The following is a 21,600-nucleotide window of genomic DNA, read 5'->3' as shown; positions in this document are numbered from 1 at the left end:
CAAGTCATAAGACACTGACTTCTCACATGACAGTGTGAGGTGCTCCACTGACCTGCTGCTCCCCCCAAAATTGGTGAAAAATACAAAAAAAAGCACAACCATTTAAAGCCTCTGGAAATGATCCCAAGGGCAAACAGCAAGTGAAGAAACATCTATTCAAGAAAATCCATGATAGTTTGGTAAGAAAGGCAAGAGACTATGGCATTTGAACCAAGACTGATTCTTCCCTCCACCTTGGTGAGGTGGAGACTCTACTCAAGACTACTATAGCCAAAAACATAGGGTTCCCTCTCACCCTCGCTCCCAGCCAGAGAGCTTCTTCACAGGAGGAGCAAGGTTTCAGCATTTCTTAATCTACCCCCAACTGCTTGTTGCTGAGGCTGAGTCCTGGGCAAGCGAAGTTGAGGGCTCCCTTCTGCCAAACCCCAAAGGTGGAACAGATGTTCTACTTTGGGTGAAACACACCGAACATAATAGGGTTCTGATAGCCCTTTCATTGGCTCATGAGGTGGTCGTTCCATACCAGGAAAGGCAAGATGAGAGGAACTCAGGCTACTGTATCCCCCTCCACCGAACATTTAGCAATTAGAGTGGATGTCACTCAGACAAAAGATTTCCATTGTACCCACCCCCAGCTCCAGAGCCCTGGTTTGGAGAGTTTGCCAGGTTAGGGCAGTAGGCCATAAAACAGATAACTCCGAATCTTTTTTCAAAGGAATGGATTTCATTTGCAACAAAGCATGGAGAAGTTTAAAACTAAGAATGCTCTCTTAGGGGACTGGTGGTTTGATGGGTTGAGCTCTCTACCATAGGTTTTACCCTTGGGAAGACGGTTGCTGCAAAGGAAAGGCTAGGCCTCCCTATGGTTGTGCCTAAGAGCCTCCTCCCGAATGCCTCTTTGTTGCTCAGATGTGGCCCTCTCTCTCTGGCTAAGCCAACTTGAAAGGTGAAATCACGGCCCTCCCCCCTACGTGGGATCGGACACCCAGGGGAGTGAATCTCCCTGGCAACGTGGAATATGACTCCTGGGGAGGAATGTAGACCTGGCATCGTGGGACGGAGAACATCTTCTTGACCAAAAGGGGGATGTGAAGGGAAATGAAATAAGCTTCAGTAGCAGAGAGATTCCAAAAGGAGCCGAGAGGTCACTCTGGTGGGCACTCTTATGCACACTTTAGACAACCCTTTTTAGGTTCTAAAGAATTGGGGTAGCTGGTGGTGGATACCTGAAACTATCAAACTACAACCCAGAACCCATGAATCTCGAAGACAGTTGTATAAAAATGTAGCTTATGAGGGGTGACAATGGGATTGGGAAAGCCATAAGGACCACACTCCACTTTGTCTAGTTTATGGATGGATGAGTAGAAAAATAGGGGAAGGAAACAAACAGACAAAGGTACCCAGTGTTCTTTTTTACTTCAATTGCTCTTTTTCACTCTAATTATTATTCTTGTTATTTTTGTGTGTGTGCTAATGAAGGTGTCAGGGATTGATTTAGGTGATGAATGTACAACTATGTAATGGTACTGTGAACAATCGAATGTACGATTTGTTTTGTATGACTGCGTGGTATGTGAATATATCTCAATAAAATGAAGATTAAAAAAAAACAAAAAAAAACAAAAACTAAGAATGCTCTCAAAAACTGTGGAGGTTGTGGTAAAGGGAATTGGGAGGAGATTCATGGATCTAATGAAGATAAAGACAAGAAGAAAAAGAAACATAATAAGGTAGGAGATTTTCTTCCCAGACCTGACAGTCTGAAACACTCCTCCACACTCAGTCCCACACAGCTTGAGAGTCACATAGAGGCAACACAGCCTGGGTCTCTTCTGCTGTGGATGCAGACTATAGAGCCACTCACAGAAGCAAGTCAGAATGCCAAGTATATCCAAGTTTAGGGACCCAAGTCTGCAGAGACCCACGGTGGAACACAAGTCACTGAGGAATGTCCCATACAAAAGGGCCCCCGCAGGAAAAAAAGAGAGAGACTATGGCAGAACTGTTGGCAAGATGTGTGCTCACTCAATCCATTCTCTGTTCACTGGACCACCTAAATGCAAAACAGACCTTCCTGGATTGACCCACCTTTCTGGATTGACCTTGCTTTGGTCCCTGGGATGGGATATCTTAATGGGGAAGAAACCTGGGGCAGAGAAGTCTCACAGAATAAAAAAGGGTTGGGACTGAGCTGCTATAAGACAGAATAGGTCACGAAACTAAAAAGTATAACAAAAGGGGGCACTAAGCGAGGGAGAGAATTTAAAGAAATCATAGGCGCTCAGGAGAAAATTCTGCATAAAAACAAGCAGAACAGATCAAGATTTGCAGAGAAGGAACAGAGGAAAGGAAGCCTTCTCCTGGAGGTGAAACAATTGCACAAAAAGTGCAATGTTATAAAAGGTAATGCACATCCAGGGCAAGAAACATGAAGAAGAGCTGAGAAATCTGAATGGTTGAACACAGGCTATTCTAAAGGTCCAGAATAATTGAGACAAAACATCAAAGAAGAACCTTAACACAAAAAGCCAAACAATAATAAAACCCTAGACAGGAGGGAGAAACTGATCTTTGGAGTTAATACAACAAAATAATCAGATGCCTGGACATCAGCAAAAAAAATCACAAGCCTTACTAAGAAAGAGGAGGAGATGGCTCAATCAAAGGAACAAATTAAAACTTCAGATGAGACACAGAATTTGGAACAGCTGATCAAAGAAGTTCAAACAAATCTAAATCAATTCAAGGAGATGAAGGAAAATATGCATAAAGAGATAAAAGATATTAAGAAGAAGAGATAAAAGATATTAAGAAGACAATATGTGAGCATAAAGAAGAATTTGGAAGTTTAAAAAGAAACATAACTGAAATTATAGGGATGAAAAGCATAATAGATGAGATTAAAAATACACTAGAAGCATACAACAGCAGATTTGAATGGGCAATAGAAACAATAAGTAAATTAGGAGACAGGACAATTGAAATCCTACAGTCTAAAGAACAGTGAGAGAAAAGAAAAGAAAAAATTAAGCAGCATCTCAGAGATTTGAGTGACATAATGATGCATACAAACATATGCATCAGGGGTGTCCCAGCAGGAGAAGAGATGGGAAAATGGACAGAAAGAATATTTGAGGAAATAATGGCCAAAAATTTCCCAACTCTTATGAAAGACATAAATATACATGTTCAAGAAGCTTAATGTACTCCAAAAAGAGTAAAACCTAACGTGCCTACCCCAAGACAAATACTAACCAGAATGTCAAATGCCAAAGATAAAGAGAGAATTCTGATACTGCAAGAGAAAAGCAATTCATCACATACAAGGGATCCTCAATAAGACTAAGTGCCAATTTCTCATGAGAAACCATAGAGGTAAGAAGGCAGTGGTAGGACCAATTTAAGGGACTGAAAAAGAAAAACTGGCAGCCAAAAATTCCTTACTCAGCAAAACTGTCCTTCAAAAATGAGGGGAAGTTTAAAATATTCACAGATAAACAGAAACTGAGAGAATTAATCAACAAAAGACCTATCCTACAAGATTTACTAAAGGGGTTCTTGCACGCTGAAAGGAAAAGACAGGAGGGAAAGGCTTGGAGGAGGTTGTACAAATGAAAACTACTATAAGGGTAACTAAAAGGATAAAAAGAGAGGCAAAAATAAGATATGACATATATAAACCAAAGGATAAAATGGTTGAAGTACTGCCTTTACAGTAATAAAATTGAATGTTAATGGATTAAACTCCCCAATCAAAAGACACAGATGGGCAGAATGGATAAAAAAGTATGATTGATCTATAAGCTGTTTACAAGAGACTCACCTGCAGATTGAAAGGAAAAGACAAGACAGAGTAGCTTGGAGTAGTGTGGAGAAATGAAGATCTTCAGCAAAAGTAACTAAAAGGGTAAATGCAAAACCTAATAGTACTGTATCCTCAATACACAACTCTACTCTTTAATTCCTGTAAGAGTCAGAATACAACTAAGCAAGAACAAGGCATATTTCCTGATAATGGACATGCAAAACATAAAGAGGTATTGTGAGCCAAAAACAATTTAGAGAGAGGAAGCAGAGGATATGTGAGCAGAGAACATGTATACTATTGAAGCTAAGTTGGTATCTTTTCAAATTAGTAGCTTATAGATGTAGGTTGTGTAGTTACCCCATGGTAACTACAAAAAATGTATTTAAAAATATACACAGAATCAAAAATGAGAAAGGGATCAGTCAGATACATCACAAAAGATCAACTATAAAGAAATGGACATTGCAATAATGGAAAAAACAAGCAAAAAAGATATGACATAAAAGTCAAAGAAGAAAATGGCAGAAGTAAGTACTGCTTTTACAGAAATAACACTGAATATTTCTGGATTAAACTCCCCCCTCAAAAGACACAGATTGGCAGAATGGGTAAAAAAGCATGATCCAACTATATGTTGCTTACAAGAGACTCACTTTAGATCCAAAGACACTAATAAATTGAAAGTGAAAGGATGGAGAAAGATACTCCATGCAAATAGAAACCTAAAAAGAGCTGGGGGTAAATATAATAATATAGGACAAAACGGACTTTAAATCAAAAGTTGTTACAAGAGACAAAGAATACTATATATTAGTAAAAGAGGACACCACCAAGAAAAAATAACAATCATAAATATGCACTTAACCATGGTGCCCCAAAATACACGAGGCAAACACTGGCAAAATGGAAGGGAGAAATAGACAGCTGTATAATAAGATTTGGAGACTTCAATACACCACTCTCATCAATAGATAGAACATCTAGACAGAAAATCAATAAGGAAATAGAGGACTTGAATAATATGATAAATGAACTAGACACAATAGACATATGCAGAACATTGCACTCCAAAACAGCTGGATATACATTCTTCTCAAGTGCACATGGATCATTCTCCAGGATAGACCACATGTTGGGTCACAAAACACTGCTCAACAAATTTAAAAAGATTAAAATTATACAAAATATCTTCTCTGACAATAATGGAATGAAGCTAGAAATCACTAACAGGCAAAGAACTGGAAACTTCACAAACATATGTAAGTTAAATAACATACTCTTAATGAATGAGTCAAAGAAGAAATCACAAGGGAAATCAGTAAATATGTTGAGACATTAAAATTAGAACACAACATATCAAAACTTATGAGATGCAGTGTAGGCAGTGTTGAGAGGGAAATTTATAGCCCTAAATACTTACTTTAGAAAAGAAGAAAGAGCTAAAATCAAAGATCTAACTGCACACCTGGAGGAACTTGAAAAAGAACAGGTAACTAAATACAAAGAAGGCAGAAGGAAAGAAATAACAAAGGCTAGAGCAGTAATAAATGAAATAGAGAATAAAAAGCAGAGAGCATTAACAAAACCAAAAGTTGGTTTTTAAAAAAGATCAATTAAAATTGACAATTCGTTAGCTAGACTGACAAAGAAAGAAAGAGAGAAGACACAAAGAAATGAAATCAGAAACGAGAAGGGAGACAATACTGCTGACCACACAGAAGTAAAAAGGATCATAAGAGGATACTATTAACAACTGTATGCTGACAGATTAGACAAATAGATGAAAAGGACAAATCCCAGGAAACACACAAACAACCTTATACTGACTCCAGAAGAAATAAAAGATCTGAACAGACCAATTGCTGGTAAAGAGATTGAATCAGTCATCAAAATCTTCCCCAAAAAGGAAAGCTCAGGAACAGATGTCTTCACAGTGAATTTTACCAAACATTCCAAGAAGAATTAATACCAATAATTTTCAAATTCTTCTGAAAAACTGAACAAGAGGAAACACTCCCTAGCTCATTCAATGAGGCCAACATCACCCTAATTCCAAAGCCACATAAAGAGACAAGAAAAGAAAATTACAGACCAATTTCTCTTATGAATATAGATGCAAAAAGTTCACAAAAAATACTTGTAAATCGAATCCAACAGCACCTTAAAAGAATTATTCACCATGATCAAGTGCGTTTTACACCAAGTATGCAAAGATGGTTCAACATATGAAAATCATGTAATGTAGTACACCTCATTAACAAAATGAAGGGAAAAAAGCACATGATCAACTCCATTGACACAGAAGTTATTTGACAAAATCTCATATCTTTTCTTGATTAAAAATATTTATCCTATTTTTCCACAGGAACAGAAGGAAATTTCCTCTACATGATAAAGGGCATATATGAAAATCCCACAGTTAACATACTCAATGGTGAAAGACTTAAAGCTTTCCCTCTAAGATTGGGAACAAGGCAAGGATACCCTCTGTCACCATTGTCTTTCAACATTGTGCTGGAAGTTCTATCCAGAGCAGTTAGGCAAGAAAAATAAATAAAAGAAATTGGAATTCCAAATTGGAAAGGAAGGAGTCAAACTTTCACTGTTTGCAGATGACATAATCCTATATATAGCAAGTCCTGAAAAATCTACAACAAAGCTATTGGAGCTAATAAATTCAGCAAAGTTGCAGGATACAAGAGCAACATGCAAAAATCCGTAGGGTTTCTATACACCAGTAATAAGCAATCTGAGGGGGAAATAAAAAATTCCATTTACAGTAGCATCTAAAAGAATAGAATATCTTGGAATAAATCTAACCAAGGATGTAAAGGACTTATACATGGAAAATTACAAAACTTTGCTAAATGAAATCAATGAAGATTGAAATAAATGGAGGGACATCCCATGCTCATGGATTGTTAGAGTAAATATTGTTGTCAATTCTACCCAAAAGGATTTACAGTTTCAACATAATCCCAATCAAAATTCCAAGACCCCACTTTGCAGAAATGGAAAAGGCAATCATCAAATTTATTTGGAAGGGTAAGGGGACCAAAATAGCCAAAACCATTTTGAAAAAAGAACAAAGTTGGAGGACTCACACTTCCTAACTTTAAAGCTTATTACAAAGCTACAGTGGCCAAAAAAGCATGGTACTTGTACAAGGATAGACATATAGACCAGTGGAATCAAAGTGAGAGTTCAGAAATAGACCCTCACATCTATGGCCAATTGATTTTTTTTCTTTTTAATTTTTATTGGGATTGTTCAGATACCATACAATTATCCAAAGGTCCAAACTGTACAATCAGTTGCCCCTGGTGCCCTCACACAGCTGTGCATCCATCACCACACTTAATTTTTGTTCAAATTTTAGAAACTTTTCATTACTCCAGATGAGAAATAAAGTGAAAGATGAAAAAAGAAAAAAAAAAAAAAGAAAAGGAAACTCAAATCCTCCCATATCCCTAACCAACCCCCCTCAATTGCTGACTCGTAGTGTTGGTATAGTACATTTGTTACTGTTTATGAAAGAATGTTGAAATACTACTAACTGTAGTATAAAGTTTGCAATAGGTATATATTTCTTCCCTATATGCCCCTCTATTATTAATGTCTAGTTGTATTGTCATACATTTGTTCTGGATCATGGAAGAGTTTTCTGATACTTGTACAGTTAATCATGGACATTGCCCACCATAGGATTCAGTTTTATACATTCCCATCTTTTGACCTCCAACTTTCCTTCTGGTGACATATATGACTCTGAGCTTCCCCTTTCCACCTCATTTACACACCATTTGGCACTGTTAGTTATTCTCACATCTTGCTACCGACACCTCTGTTCATTTCCAAACATTTAAGTTCATCCTAGTTGAACATTCTGCTCATACTAAGCAACCGCTCCCCAATCTTAAGCCTCGTCCTATATTTTGGTACTTTATATTTCATGTCTATGAGTTTACACATTATAATTAGTTCTTATCAGTGAGACCCTACAATATTTGTCCTTATGTGTCTGGCTTATTTCACTCAGTATATTGACCTTGAGGTTTTGTCATCAACCCATTTTTTTTTTTTTAAGATGGTTTTGTTCACACCCCATACATTCCATCCTAAGTAAAAAATCGATGGTTCTCTGTACGGTCACATATTTATGGGTTCACCACCTTCACCACTATCTATATAAGGGCATCTACATTTCTTCCACAAGGCAGGAGGGAGAGTCAAAGAAGGTAGAGAGGCAAAAGAAAGAGGAAAAAAAATGACAGCTAGGAAGTAGCAAAAGGAAAAGTAACCTTAAATCAAAGTAGAGTAAAGAGTCAGACAACACCACCAATGTCAAGTGTCTAACATGCCTCCCCTATCCCCCCCTCTTATCTGCATTTACCTTGGTATGTCGCCTTTGTTACATTAAAGGAAGCATAATACAATGATTCTGTTAGTTACAGTCTGTAGTTTATGTAGATTGCATCCCTCCCCCAATGCCTCCCCATTTTTAACACCTTGCAAGGTTGACATTTGCTTGTTCTCCGTCATAAAAGAACATATTTGTACATTTTATCACAATTGTTGAATACTCTAGATTTCACCAAGTTACACAGTCCCAGTCTTTATCTTTCCTCCTTTCTTCTGGTGTCTCACATGCTCCCCACCTTCCTCTCTCAACCATATTCATAGTTATCTTTGTTCAGTGTACTTACATTTCTGTGCTACCATCTCCCAAAACTGTGTTCCAAACCATGCACTCCTGTCTTCTCCTATCACTCTGTAGTGCTCCCTTTAGTAGTTCCTGTAGGGCGGGTGTCTTGTTCACAAAGTCTCTCATTGTCTATTTGTTGGAAAATATTTTGAGTTCTCCCTCATATTTGAAGGACAGCTTTGCTGGATATAAGATTCTTGGTTGGCAGTTTTTCTCTTTCAGTATCTTAAATATATCACACCACTTCTTCTCGCCTCCATGGTTTCTGCTGAGAGATCCGCACATAGTCTTATGAAGCTTCCTTTGTATGTGATGGATTGCTTTTCTCCTGCTGCTTTCAGGATTCTCTCTTTGTCTTTGACATTTGATAATCTGATTATTAAGTGTCTTGGCGTAGGCCTATTCAGATCTATTCTGTTTGGAGTATGCTGCGCTTCTTGGATCTGTAATTTTATGTCTTTCATAAGAGATGGGAAATTTTCATTGATTATTTCCTCTATTATTGCCTCTGCCCCTTTTCCCTTCTCCTCTCCTTCTGGGACACCAATGATATGTACATTCTTGTACATTGTTTCATCCTTAAATTCCCAGAGATGTTGCTCATATTTTTTCATTCTTTTCTCCATCTGCTCCTTTGCGTGTAGGCTTTCAGCTGTTTTGTTCTCTAGTTCTTGAGTGTTTTCTTCTGCTGCTTGAGATCTGCTGTTGTATGCTTCCATTGTGTCTTTCATCTCTTGTGTTGGGCCTTTCATTTCCATAGATTCTACTAGTTGTTTTCCTGAACTTTCGATTTCTGCCTTATGTATGCCCAGTGTTTTCTTTATAGCCTCTATCTCTTTTGCAAAATATTCTCTAAACTTTTTGAATTGATTTAGCATTAGTTGTTTAAATTCCTGTATCTCAGTTGAAGTGTACATTTGTTCCTTTGACTGGGCCATAGGTTTGTTTTTCTTAGTGTAGGTTGTAGTTTTCTGTTGTCTAGGCATCTGACCACCTAGGCCACCCCACTCAGGTTTTCCCAGACAAGAACAGGCTCAGGTCACAGAAGGAGGATATATTCAGTATCTGGTTTCCCTGCTGGTTTTTCTTAGAGGACTGACACACCTGTGCTTTTCTGCCTCGCAGGTGCACCTGTCAGCCTGTCACTGGCTGCTGTAAGAGGGTGTGGCCTGTGGCTCTCCTCCCCCAGGCTTTGGGGTCTGGTTCCGGAAAGGCAGGCAGTAGAGCTGGGCCCCTCCTTTTCCTCTTGGGAAGCTGTGCCCCCTCCAGAGAGGTCATCTGAATATCAATAAGCTCTTTGTTTCTCTGACTCTGCTGATCAAAGTGTTTTGATTTTAAAATGGCTGAGGCTGTCTTTACTGCAAAGTGCTACAGGCTGAAAATGGTTGAGGTTTTCTCCACAGAGAGAGAAAGGGACAGAAAAGCTCCCAGGTTCATCCATCAGCCAGAGATAGCACCCAATCCTCTGGGCTCCCTGTCCTGAGACAGATATGTCCCCTGACTCTCCCAAGGTCAGTTGTCACCAAAAACCTGTCTGCTTGTTGAGGATTCACTGTCTGTATTGAGCAGTTAACATTAAAACCCCAGTTGGAGCTGGGCTGAGAGAGTTCTGCTCTCTAGCACCGTGAGGCTTCCATGAGGGAGGGGCTCTTGGCTCTTGCCTCTCAGCACAGGTCCGCAGTTTTACTTACAGATTTTATGCTGTGATCTCGGGCATTCCTCCCAATTCAGGTTGGTGGATGATGAGTGGACAGTCACGTTTGTCTCCCTGCAGTTATTCCAGGTTATTTACTAGTTTTTTGGTCATTTATGAATTGTTCCGGGGGGGATTAACAGTCTTCCACTCCTCTCTATGCCGCCATCTTAGGTCCTCTGGCCAATTGATTTTTGACAAGGCTGCCATATCTCCTCAATTGGGAAAGAATAGCCTCTTTAAGAAATGGTGCTAGGAGAACCTGTTATCCATATTCAAAAGAATGAAGGAGGACCCCTATCTCACACCATATACAAAAATTAACTCCAAATGGATCATAGACCTAAATATAAGAATTATGAGTATAAAACTCCTAGAAGAAAATGTAGGGAAGCATCTTCAGGATCTTGTGTTAGGCAATGGTTTCTTAGACTTTATACCTAAACACAAGCAATGAAAGAAAGAATAGATAAATGGGACCTCCTCAAAATTAAAAACTTTTGTGCTTCAAAACACTTTGTCAAGAAAGTGAAAAGGCAACCTACTCAATGGGAGAAAATAGTTGGAAACCACACATCCAATAAGGGTTTAATAATAAGGGCAAAATACTTGAATAGACATTTCTCCAAATAGGTTATATGAATGGCTAAAAAGCACATGAAAAGATGCTCAACATCACTAGCTATTAGGGAAATGCAAATCAAAACCAAAATGAGATGTCATTTCACTCCCACTGGAATGGCTACTATTAAAAAAAAAGCAGAGAAGAACAAGTGTTGGAGAGGATGTGGAGAAATAGGAACACCCATTCATTTCTGGTGTGACTGTAAAATGGTGCAGCCCCTGTAGAAGGCAGTTTGGCAGTTCTTCAAAAAGCTAATTATAGAATTACCATAAGATCTGGCAATCCCTCTACTAGGTATATACCTAAAAGAATTGAAAGCAGGAACTCAGATATTTGCACACCAATGTTCAGAGCAGCGTTATTCACAATTGCCAAAAGATGGAAGCAACCCAAGTGTTCATCAACCAATGAATGGATAAACAAAATGTGGTATATGCATACAATAGAATATTGTTCAGCATTCAAAAGGAATGAAGTTCTGCTTTACATGACAACATGGACAACATGGATGAATCCTGAGGCGATTATGTAGAATGAAATAAGCCAGACACAATAGGACAAATATTTAATATCTCAGTGATATGAAATAATTGGAATAAGGAAACTCATAGAGTTAGAATCTAGAATGCAGGTTACCAGGAGCTGGGATGGGGGTAGGAAATGGGGAGTTAATGCTTAATTTGTACAGAATTTCTATTTGGGTTGATTGTGAAATTTTGGAAATGGATGGTGATAGCGGTAGCACAACATTGTGAGTGTAATTAACATCACTGAATTGTAAATGTGAAGTTTTTGTTACAAGGGGAACTTTAGATCATATATGTCATTAGTATAAACATTAAACAATAAAACTTAGTACTATACACCACAGTGAAGGCTATTGTAAATGATAGACTATAGTTAATGCAATTATAAAAATGTTCTTTTATGAATCATAACAAATGTGCCACACTAAAGCAAGGTGGTAAATAATAGGGTGTTAAACTGGAAAAAATACACTCCAATGTAAACTATGGACAATCATTAATATTACAATTATAATATTCTTTCATCAATTTTAACAAAGGTATCACACTAATGCAAAGTGTTAATAATGGGGTGGTATATGGTAAATCTTCATTTTTACATGATTTTTCTGTAAACCTACAGCTTCTCTAATTAAAAAAATTTTTTTTTTAAAAAAGAAATAGACAATTTGAGTAGACCTATAACAACTGAAGGGATTGAACTAGTAATGAAAACACTACCAACACACAAAAAAGCCCAGGCACAGATAACCTCATTGGTGAACTCTGCCAAACCTTTAAAGAATTAATACTTTAATTCTTTAAAGTAATTGATACTGATTAATTCTTTAAAATTAATACTGACTAATTCACATACTCTTATAAAAAATTAGAAGAGGGAACACTTGTTAACTCATTCTATGGGGTCAGTATTACCTGACACCAAAACCAGACAAAGACATCACAAAGAAGGAAAACTGCAAAAGAGTATCTCTTATAAATATGGACACAAAAGATCCTCAACAAAATATTAGCAAACTGAATGTTGTACCACAGAAAAGAAATTATATACAGGATTATGGGATTATATATGGGAATCCTGTATTTTATGCATGATTTTTCTGTAAACCCACACCTTCTCTAATAAAGGGAAAAAAGGGAAAGAAATTATACACCTGAGTCGAGTGGGATTTATCCCAGGAATGCAAGGTGGATTTAACATCCAGAAATCAATTAATGTAAAATATCATATTAATGGAATAGAAAACAAAGTTCACATGTTCTTCTCAAATGGTGCATAAAAAGTATTTGACAAAATCAAACACCCTTTTATAAGAACACTTAAACTACGAATAGAATGGAACTTCCTCAACCAGATAAAGGGCATCTATGAAAATCCCACAGCTAACCTCATACTTAATGGTGAAAAACTGGATGCTTTTCTCCTAAGATCAAGAACAAGATAATGATGTCAGTTCTCACCACTTCTGTTTAACATTGAACTGGAGATTATAGCCCAGAAAATTAGGCAGGGAAAAGAAATAAAAGGCATACAGACTGGAAAGAAGTAAAACTATCTCTATTTGTAGATGGCATAACTTTGTGTATAGAAAATCCCAAGGAATCCAGCTAAAAAGACTACTGTTACCAATAAAGAAGTTCAGCAAAGTTACAAGCTACAGCATCAATATACAAAAATCTATACACTTGCAGTGAACAATCTGAATACAAAATTAAGGAAATCATTCTATTCATAATAGCATCAAAAATAATGAATACTTAGGAATAAACTTAAAAGAGGTTCCAAACTTACCTTCTGAAAACTACAAAACATTGTTGAGAAAAATTAAAGATCTAAATAATTGGAAAAACATCTGATGTTCACGGATCAGCAGACTTAACATTAAGATGACAATACTCCCCAAAGTGATCTATAGATTTAATGCAGTTCCAATCAGAATCCCAGATGACATCTATGTACAAACAAGCAAACTGATTCTAAAATTCAAGTGAAATTGCAGGGGACCCAGAATAGCCAATAAAAAATCCTGTAAAAGAATAGGAGTATGCACTCTTCTCGATTTCAAAACCTACTACAAAGAAACTGTAACCAAGACAGTGTGGTATTGGTACAAGGATAGACATATAGATCAATGGAATAGAACCAAGAATCCAGAAATAAGCCCATATATTTATAGTCAGTTGATTTTTGACAAGCGTGCCAAGACCATTCAATGGGAGAAAGAATAGTCAGTCAATAGTCTTTTCAATATATGGTGCTGGTACAACCGCATAGCCATATGCAAAAGAATGAATTTGGAACCTCACCTCAGACCATATATAAAAATTAAGTCAAAATGGATCAAAGACCTAAATGTAACAATAAAAATGATAAAACGCTTAGAAGAAATCAGGGGTGAATCATCATGATCTTGGATTTGGCAAAGGATACTTAGATATGACTCCAAACACGTGAGCAAAAAAAAAAAAATAGGTAGGTTGGAATTGATCAAGTTTAAAAACTTTTCTGCCTCAAAGGACATCATCAAAAAAGTGAAGACAACCCACAAGATGGGAGAAAATATTTGCAAAACTCATATCTAATAAGTAACATATGTAGAATATATGAAGATCCATTACAACTCAATAATAAAAAGTTAAATAACCCAATTTAAAAATAGGAAACGGATCTGAACGGGCATTTCTCCAAAGGAGATATACAAATGGCCAATAAGTACATGAAAAGATGCCAACATCACTAGCCATCAGGGAAATGCAAATTTAAGATACAATATGATATCACTTCACACCCACTAGGATGGCTAAAATTAAAGTCAGATAACAACAGTGTTGACAAGAATGTGGAGAAATCAATACATTCTTGGTGGAAATGTAAACTGGTCCATGTGGTTTGGGAAACTATTAAACCATTAAGAGTTACCATAAGACATAGCAATTCCACTCCTAGGTATAAACCCAAGAGAACTTATGTCCATGCAGTAACTTGTTTATAGCAGAATTCATTATTCCTAAGGGCCAAAATGTGGAAACAACCCAAATGTCTGTCAAAGGAACTGTGGGTGAACAAATGTAGTATATCTATACAATGGAATAGTATTCACCCATAAAAAGAAATATAGTACTGATACCTGCTGCAACATTGATGTACCTCAAAGAAATTATGTTATGTGAAAGAAGCCAGTCACAAAAGACCACATATTATATAATTCCACTCTGTGAAAGTTCAGAATAGGGGAGACTTTAGAGGCAGAAAGTAGATTACTTGTTACTTAGGCTTGGAGGTGAGGGAACAGGGGTAGGGGGCATGATAGCTAAAGGGTTTCTTATTGAGGCGATGAAAATGTTCTAAAATTGACTGTAGTGATGGTTGCATATATCTGTAAATATACTAAAATTGTACACATAAATGGTTAAACTATGTAGTATGTGAATTATAAATCAATAAAGCTATTAAAACACAACTAACACCACCCCAAATGTACCAAGTTGTAAGTAACTATGGGAACTCAAGAGTTTTCATTACAAATTTAAAGTATATTTAAAGGAAGATGGATTTTGAAAGTAACTGGAATCTTTCATAAACCTAAAGGTCAAGAAATGTGTCTCTTTTGATTTAATATTTCCTCTGTCCATTATTCATTTTAGTCATTTATTCATAAGGAGTAGCTAACATCCCAGTATCTTTTGAAATGTGAGATTTTATATGGAAAGGCAAACCCTTAGTTTCTAGAGAACACATCCAGAGTTATCAAATGCTGTATAGTACAACATTTCAGCCAAACTTAATACACCTGTCAATTATTTTTCTCCATTTCTTTTAGTCTCATATTCCACCTCCACATAAAAAGGATTGAGGCGGCAAGTTTTCTTTCAGTCCTCTGAAATTTTCTTCCCCAAGTCAACAGGTTCGTTTTCCTCATTTCGTCAGGAAACAGCCTCTGTTCTAAATCCTTATCTCCACAGGAAGCTTTTAGGATAAATAACTCCTACCTCTCTGGTCAAGCTCTTGTTCTGTCCCCTCAGATTTCATTTTGACACAGTTTTTTTTTTTTTTTTTTTTAAATTTTTTGAAAGTTATAGTCAAACCGCATATAATACTTACTCTCCCAGTCAGTCCTTGGTGAATAACAGGTACCTACTTTGTAGGTACAAGAAGTCTTTGTACACTTCTCTCAGGCCCAATAAGTGCGGATCTGACTGCTTCCCACTCTTCAACGGATATGATCAAAGCCCTTGGAGCCCTTGCACCTCAGCGTTCACATTCTGGCACACAGGACATTGTTTATGTAGTAAGTGGCATGGTCCAATTTTTTCAGTCTGAACAGTGTTATTCCCTCTAAAAAATATATCCCAACCAAGGTATGCTGGTTCAGGATAAATCATGCCTGCATATGTAAAACAGAAGGTACAATGGTTGCTCCAACTTGGAGCACCCATATCTAGCTGAAAGGAAACATAGTTTTCACCCTCAAATTAGTGATTTTCAATGGGAGGGAAAGAACTAACAAGTGTGCTTCTAGTTTCTAGGACAAGGGTAGATAGGGACCGGATCTCTTCTCACTGCAACTTGTGGCTTTTATGGGTATTACTCCGAGTCTTAAGTATCTCGAGTTCCCCCTAGTTTCTTTATTGTCACGGCATCTAAGGACCCCGTCTTTCCCTCTCCTGAGGTTCAGGTTTCCTCACCTTGGTCAGTTTTCAAGTCGCTCGCTAGGCTCCGAAAATAGACTGCGGAAGGCTCTGCGTCCCTCTGTTGCCTTAGTAACAACTTTGTCCCACTACCTCCCCCACCTCCGGGTTCCCGCTTGACTTTCCTGGCCAATCATAGGAGTCTCTCCTTTGAAACAACACCAGGATTAACCAATCCAAGCGCGTTCCAGTAGGGTCAATAGCCGCCTTTTCCGATTAACTAGGTCGACCCCATTTAAGCCTCGATTTGAGTTAGCGTCACTCCAGCGGGAACCTGCCCACTGAGGAAGCCGGTTTTTTCCGGCTCGCCTAGGCCGGGGTCTGCCTCTCTGGCGGCTACGCAGTCTTGGAGGCCTGCCTATTTACTTTGGGGCTGGGAGAGCGAGCGGCGGCGGCGGCTGCCACTGAGGTAAATTTTCGTTTGTCCGGTCGTCAGCAGGCTTCGCTGTCACTTATGCTTTTCCCGCATGAGAATTCCAGATCTAAGGACTCTATCTCTGTCCCATCCGGAGCGGCTGAGGTTTAAGGGTAGGGTCAGTGGCCGGAGGCGGTGTGGGATGGGAGAGGATGACAGGCTGTCTTACCAATTCTCCACCCGCGCTCCCCAAACCCCCAAAGAGACACATGTGGTTCCGTCAACGTGTGCGTGTGTGTGTGTGCGCGCGCGCGCGTGTGTGGGCGGGGTAAAGGGGGTGCGATTGGGTTTATTACTCTGTGCTGTCTGCTAGCCTCCTGCCTCCGAAGCACCAGGGAATGCACCCACGCGTCCGCCACGCCGCTCGTGTGGGGCACCGGCTAGAGCTACTCTTTGCTTCCATTCCCGGGAAGATCGCGGGATTGAGTACCCTGCTTTTCCCGCCTTGGAGTGGAGAAACGCAGGCGCGCAGCCCGCTTGCCACAGCTTGGGAATCTGGGTGTCTTCACTTTACGTAGAGGTATAGTTGTCATCCTAATTTCTCGTGAAATCCATGGTTTGGTTTTAAACAAAGGTGAAAAAAAGAGATGGCGTAATAAATATTTGGAGTATTCAGGACTGATAAGCTAAGGTGGATATTAGGGTCCCCCATACAGTGTTTGAGTTTTGAGACAGCATGGTTTTAATGGATGGTTACTTTCGGTTATCCAGGGATTAGAATTTGATTTTGAATTAGCTAAACAGCTTACCTTATTTCTACTACCACGTTTTCCTTTTCTTTTCTTAGCTTCTACCCCATCTGGAGAAGGGGATAGTGAAACTGGAGTAGTTTGTCCATTCTTCTTGTTATTATCCACGGTTTAAAAAATGGGGATAGAATATTTAAGTTATTGGCTAAAATAAAGTCGTTGACTTTTTGGCCAAATTCTGTATACTCTGATGCTGTTATTACTATGGATTATCAGAGTTATGTCTTGTGCTATGTTATTTCTGTAGATACTTGTGGAGCTTAAGAAGAATCTTAAGGTTTTGTATGTGTTTTTATGTCATCTCCTTTTTTTTCCTTGCTTTTTTGTTTCTATTCTCCCTTATTGCACTTTATTCTAAGACTGCAGGGCCCAGTCAGTGTTTTTCAAGACCTTTTGGCTGTGACTCATGGTAAGAAGTAAATTTCATATTATGACCTAGTGGACATACACATATATAACTGACAACTGTTTCTCAGAAACAATGCTTTATACATGCAATGCACTCTGACACTTTCTATTATATATTTTTTAAATGTATATCACAACCCACTAATGTATTGTCTTTTGCAGTATGAAAAATATTGGTCTTAGACCTTTGGTTTTCGAACTTGAGTGTGCTTAGGAATCATTTGAGGAGTTTTATTATGATTATTATTATTATTATTAATGCAGATTTCCCTGGCTCACTCTGGAAATTGATTGTGGGTCTGTGGTGGGACCCAGGAAGGTGTGTTGATATAGCATATATATATGATGTGTTTGGTATAGTGCCAGATGCCCAGGTATTCAATAAATTTAGTTCTCTTCTTGAAGAGCAAGTGTTACATGTTTTTAGAGATAGAATTGCCTCTTCAAAGCTGGTCAGGCCCTGGCAAGACAGTATCCAGTGCTAAGCACTGTTTTCTCCAGGTTTTCAGAAGTTAGGAGGTAGGGCATGGACCACGATCTGAAATGAATCTTCCAGCACTTGGCATCCAAGGCAAACTCATAAATATGGAAACATAGGGCTGAGGGACACAAGGCTCAATGACTGACTTGTCCATAGTCATTCTGAGTGAGTAGGTGGCAGAGGAGACTAGAACTCACTTAAGTCTAATCTTGTCCATTCTGCCTTAATAGCTGTCCTCTATGTCTCAGCTGGTCAGAACTTGAAATAGGAAAAGAGGTTCCCTGATTTGCCTATCCCAGAAACAGAGGCAACTCAATTTCTGGGTTTTGACTGCTAGTTTGGTTATAAAGTAATGAAACTTAAGAGATGTAAAAGATAAAAAATACACCCAAAAGTTTCTGTGGATTTGAAACTTTTTCATAATGAAAAATATAGGTTGATTATTTGAAAGCATTGGATAAATAATTTATTAAAATAGCATTAAAGGAAATTAAAGATGAGAAATTTCAATTCTATGACTATAACTAATATTTCTGTTGCCTTCCTATCTTTATCCCTATATAGCCATATTTTTATATAATTGTAATCCTTTATGCAATTTTTTTGTTCTTTTTATTTAAGACTGTTGGGAGAATTTTGTTTTCTATATTGTAATAATCTTCATATTTTTCATCATCATCTAGTGAGATGGCCTTAATTTACTTAGCCTAACTAACCAACAACAGAAAATTTATTTCCACTTAATCTCATGTTAGAAATAACATTGTGAAGTCTTGGTTATTTAAAATCATTTATATAACTTTTGCCTTTGATGACACTAAGTTCAGGAGGAAGCCTAAGGGGAAGGCCAGAGATCTGGACCTGAGCTGTGAGTTTTTGTCCCACTAGAATGTGTATATTTGACTATCTAGGTTTGTATGTGCTAGAGCAGCAGTGATCAACTGTGGTGTCCTTTACACATATGAGTTATGTTGAATGTATTTTTTTTTTACTAAGTATAGACATTTTCAAAATTATTTACTTTAAAAAAATAGATAAATCATAGTAGATTCAACTGCCACAATAACACTCACACTGATTAGCTTTCTTTATGCATATCTTTTCCAAAGATTGTATGCATATTAATTTGTAATTTAAAGAATCGTATAAAGGAGCCAATTTAGGTGACAGGAAGAATAAAGGCTATAATTGGTCTATATTAGCATGTCTCCCTTTTCAAAGCACCAATATTTTCTTTCATTCTAAAACATGAAAGTCCCTCTTTTTAAAATTATGAAATATTTCAACCAAAAGTACAAAGAATATTATGTGCCATTTCTATGTACCCACCAAAGATTTAACAATTATTATTATTTTGCCATATTTTCTTTAGGTACTGTTCATTCAAGAACTAAAACATTACAGATACCTCTTTGTACTCCTTCCTGGTTTCAATTTCCTCCCCATCCCAGAGATAATTACTCCTCTGAAGTTGGTGTATATTTTTCCAATCTGTGTTCATACAAGTACACTCAAATGTAGATGACCGTAAATGATTTGTAATATGTCGTGTCTTTAACATTTACATAAATGGTATACTGTACTTACTCTTCTGAAACTTTTTTTGATCAATATTGTTTTTGAGATATATCCTTATTGATAAATTTAGATTAAGTTGGCTGTTTTTTATTGCTATATATTATTCCATTGTATGACCATACCATTCCACTGTTGTTGTTGGGCATTTAGATTGTTCAGAGCATTTTACTTCCATGTACCATGACACATTTGTGCATGTGTGTGGATTTCTTTGGAGTGTATACCTAGAAGTGGAATCACTGGATCAAAGTGTATGTGTCCTTTTTCAGTGTTACTAAATATTGTCAAATTGCTCTCCAAAGTGATCATGCAAATATATACTTCCACCTTCAGTGTTCAAATCCCAGTTCCAACATTTACAAGGTATGAGAAACTTGGTCAGGTTACTTAACCTTTCTGTGCCAGTTTCCCATCTGTTAAGTGGGGACAATGATAGTATTTAATTCCTAGACTTATTATGAGGATTCAATGAGTTAAAATATAAAGCACTTAGAATAGTACTTAGGATTCTTGAGTGGGAGAGAGAGGGATAGGGTGACAGATCAGCATATCTGTAGCCTGTTGTTCTAGTTTGCTAATGCTGCAAGAATGCAAAACACCAGAGATGGATTAGCTTTTATAAAAGGGGGTTTATTTGGTTACACAGTTACAGTCTTAAGGCCAGCCATAAAGTGTCCAAGGTAACACATCAGCAATCAGGTACCTTCACCTGGAGGATGGTCAATGGTGTCCGGAAAACTTCTATTAGCTTGGAAGGCACACAGCTGGCATCTGTTCCAAAGTTCTGGTTTCAAAATGGCTTTCTCCCAGGATGCTCCTTTCTAGGCTGCAGTTCCTCAAAAATGTCACTCTTAGTTGCACTTGAGGTATTTGTCCTCGCTTAGCTTCTCTGGAGCAAGAGTCTACTTCCAACGGCCATCTTCAAACTGTCTCTCATCTGCAGCTCCTGTGCTTTCTTCAAAGTGTCCCTCTTGGCTGTAGCTCCTCTTCAAAACATCACTCATAGCTGCAGCTGCACTGAGTTCCTTCTGTTTGTCAGCCCATTTATATGGCTCCACTGATCAAGGCCCACCCTGAATGGGTGGGGCCACACCTCCATGGAAATATCTCATCAGAGTTATCATCTACAGTTGGGTGGGGCACATTTCCATGCAAACAACCTAATCCAAACATTCCAACTTAATCCCCACTAATATGTCTGCCCCACAAGATTGCATCAAAGAATATGGCTTTTTCTGGGGGACATAATACATTCAGAACAGCACACCTGTCTATATTGTAATCCTAGTGAGACATTAATAATGGTATGTCTCAGTAGTTGTGGCAATTGCAAGTTAAGACCTTGTAAAATTGTGAATTGTGGTTACTTCAATTTAAAAATTATTTTTTATTTTAAAAGTAATGCATGCTCACTGAAAAAATAAGTCAAACAATACCAATACCAAAGTGTATAAACTAAAAAGTGAAATTATTAACACCACATTATCTTCAACATCCCCCCCCCCCCAGGACTTGTCAAATCAGACATTAACGTGTACAATAAATCTATTTGAAGCAGTGAGGAACTGGTGTAGGAAGAGTCTAGGAGATCAGTAGAGCAGAATAGAGAGTGTAGAAACAGATCAAGGTGTATTTATGGGAATTTAAAGTATGATAAAGGTGGCATTTCAGTGGAAGAAGAATAGAGATTATTCGATTAAGTAGTATCGGGACAACTGGCTATCCTTTTAGAAATAGATTAGAGCCCTACGTTTACATAGACATGAATTTCAGATGGATCAAGGATGTAACTTTAAACTGTAAAAGTATGTAAGAAAACTTAAATAAATATTTTTATGATTTGGAGACAGAAAAGATGTTGCAAGTATGACTGAAAAAAAAAGCCATAAACGAATTTATTAACAGAATTGACTATGCTA

The 21,600-nt window shown here is 37.7% G+C and overlaps 2 protein-coding genes across 3 annotated transcripts in view; one reads left to right on the top strand and one right to left on the bottom strand.

Annotated features, from left to right (window-relative positions):
- The window catches only part of DNAAF6 (dynein axonemal assembly factor 6), a 69,707-nt gene extending 53,563 nt beyond the window's left edge, over positions 1 to 16,144 (bottom strand). The window contains exon 1 of the mRNA XM_037822008.1: positions 16,048 to 16,144. The gene's annotated coding sequence lies outside the window, so the exon portion shown is untranslated. The remainder of the gene's footprint in view (positions 1 to 16,047) is intronic.
- A 152-nt stretch (positions 16,145 to 16,296) lies between these two features.
- The window catches only part of NUP62CL (nucleoporin 62 C-terminal like), a 119,951-nt gene continuing 114,647 nt past the window's right edge, over positions 16,297 to 21,600 (top strand). For both annotated transcript variants that reach the window (XM_037822414.1, XM_037822413.1), the window contains exon 1: positions 16,297 to 16,459. The gene's annotated coding sequence lies outside the window, so the exon portion shown is untranslated. The remainder of the gene's footprint in view (positions 16,460 to 21,600) is intronic.

This window comes from Choloepus didactylus, chromosome X (assembly GCF_015220235.1).
Source record: "Choloepus didactylus isolate mChoDid1 chromosome X, mChoDid1.pri, whole genome shotgun sequence".
Taxonomy (NCBI): Eukaryota; Metazoa; Chordata; class Mammalia; order Pilosa; family Megalonychidae; genus Choloepus; species Choloepus didactylus.
Note: the sequence above shows the minus strand (reverse complement) of the source record. Positions and strands in the feature narration are given on the sequence as shown.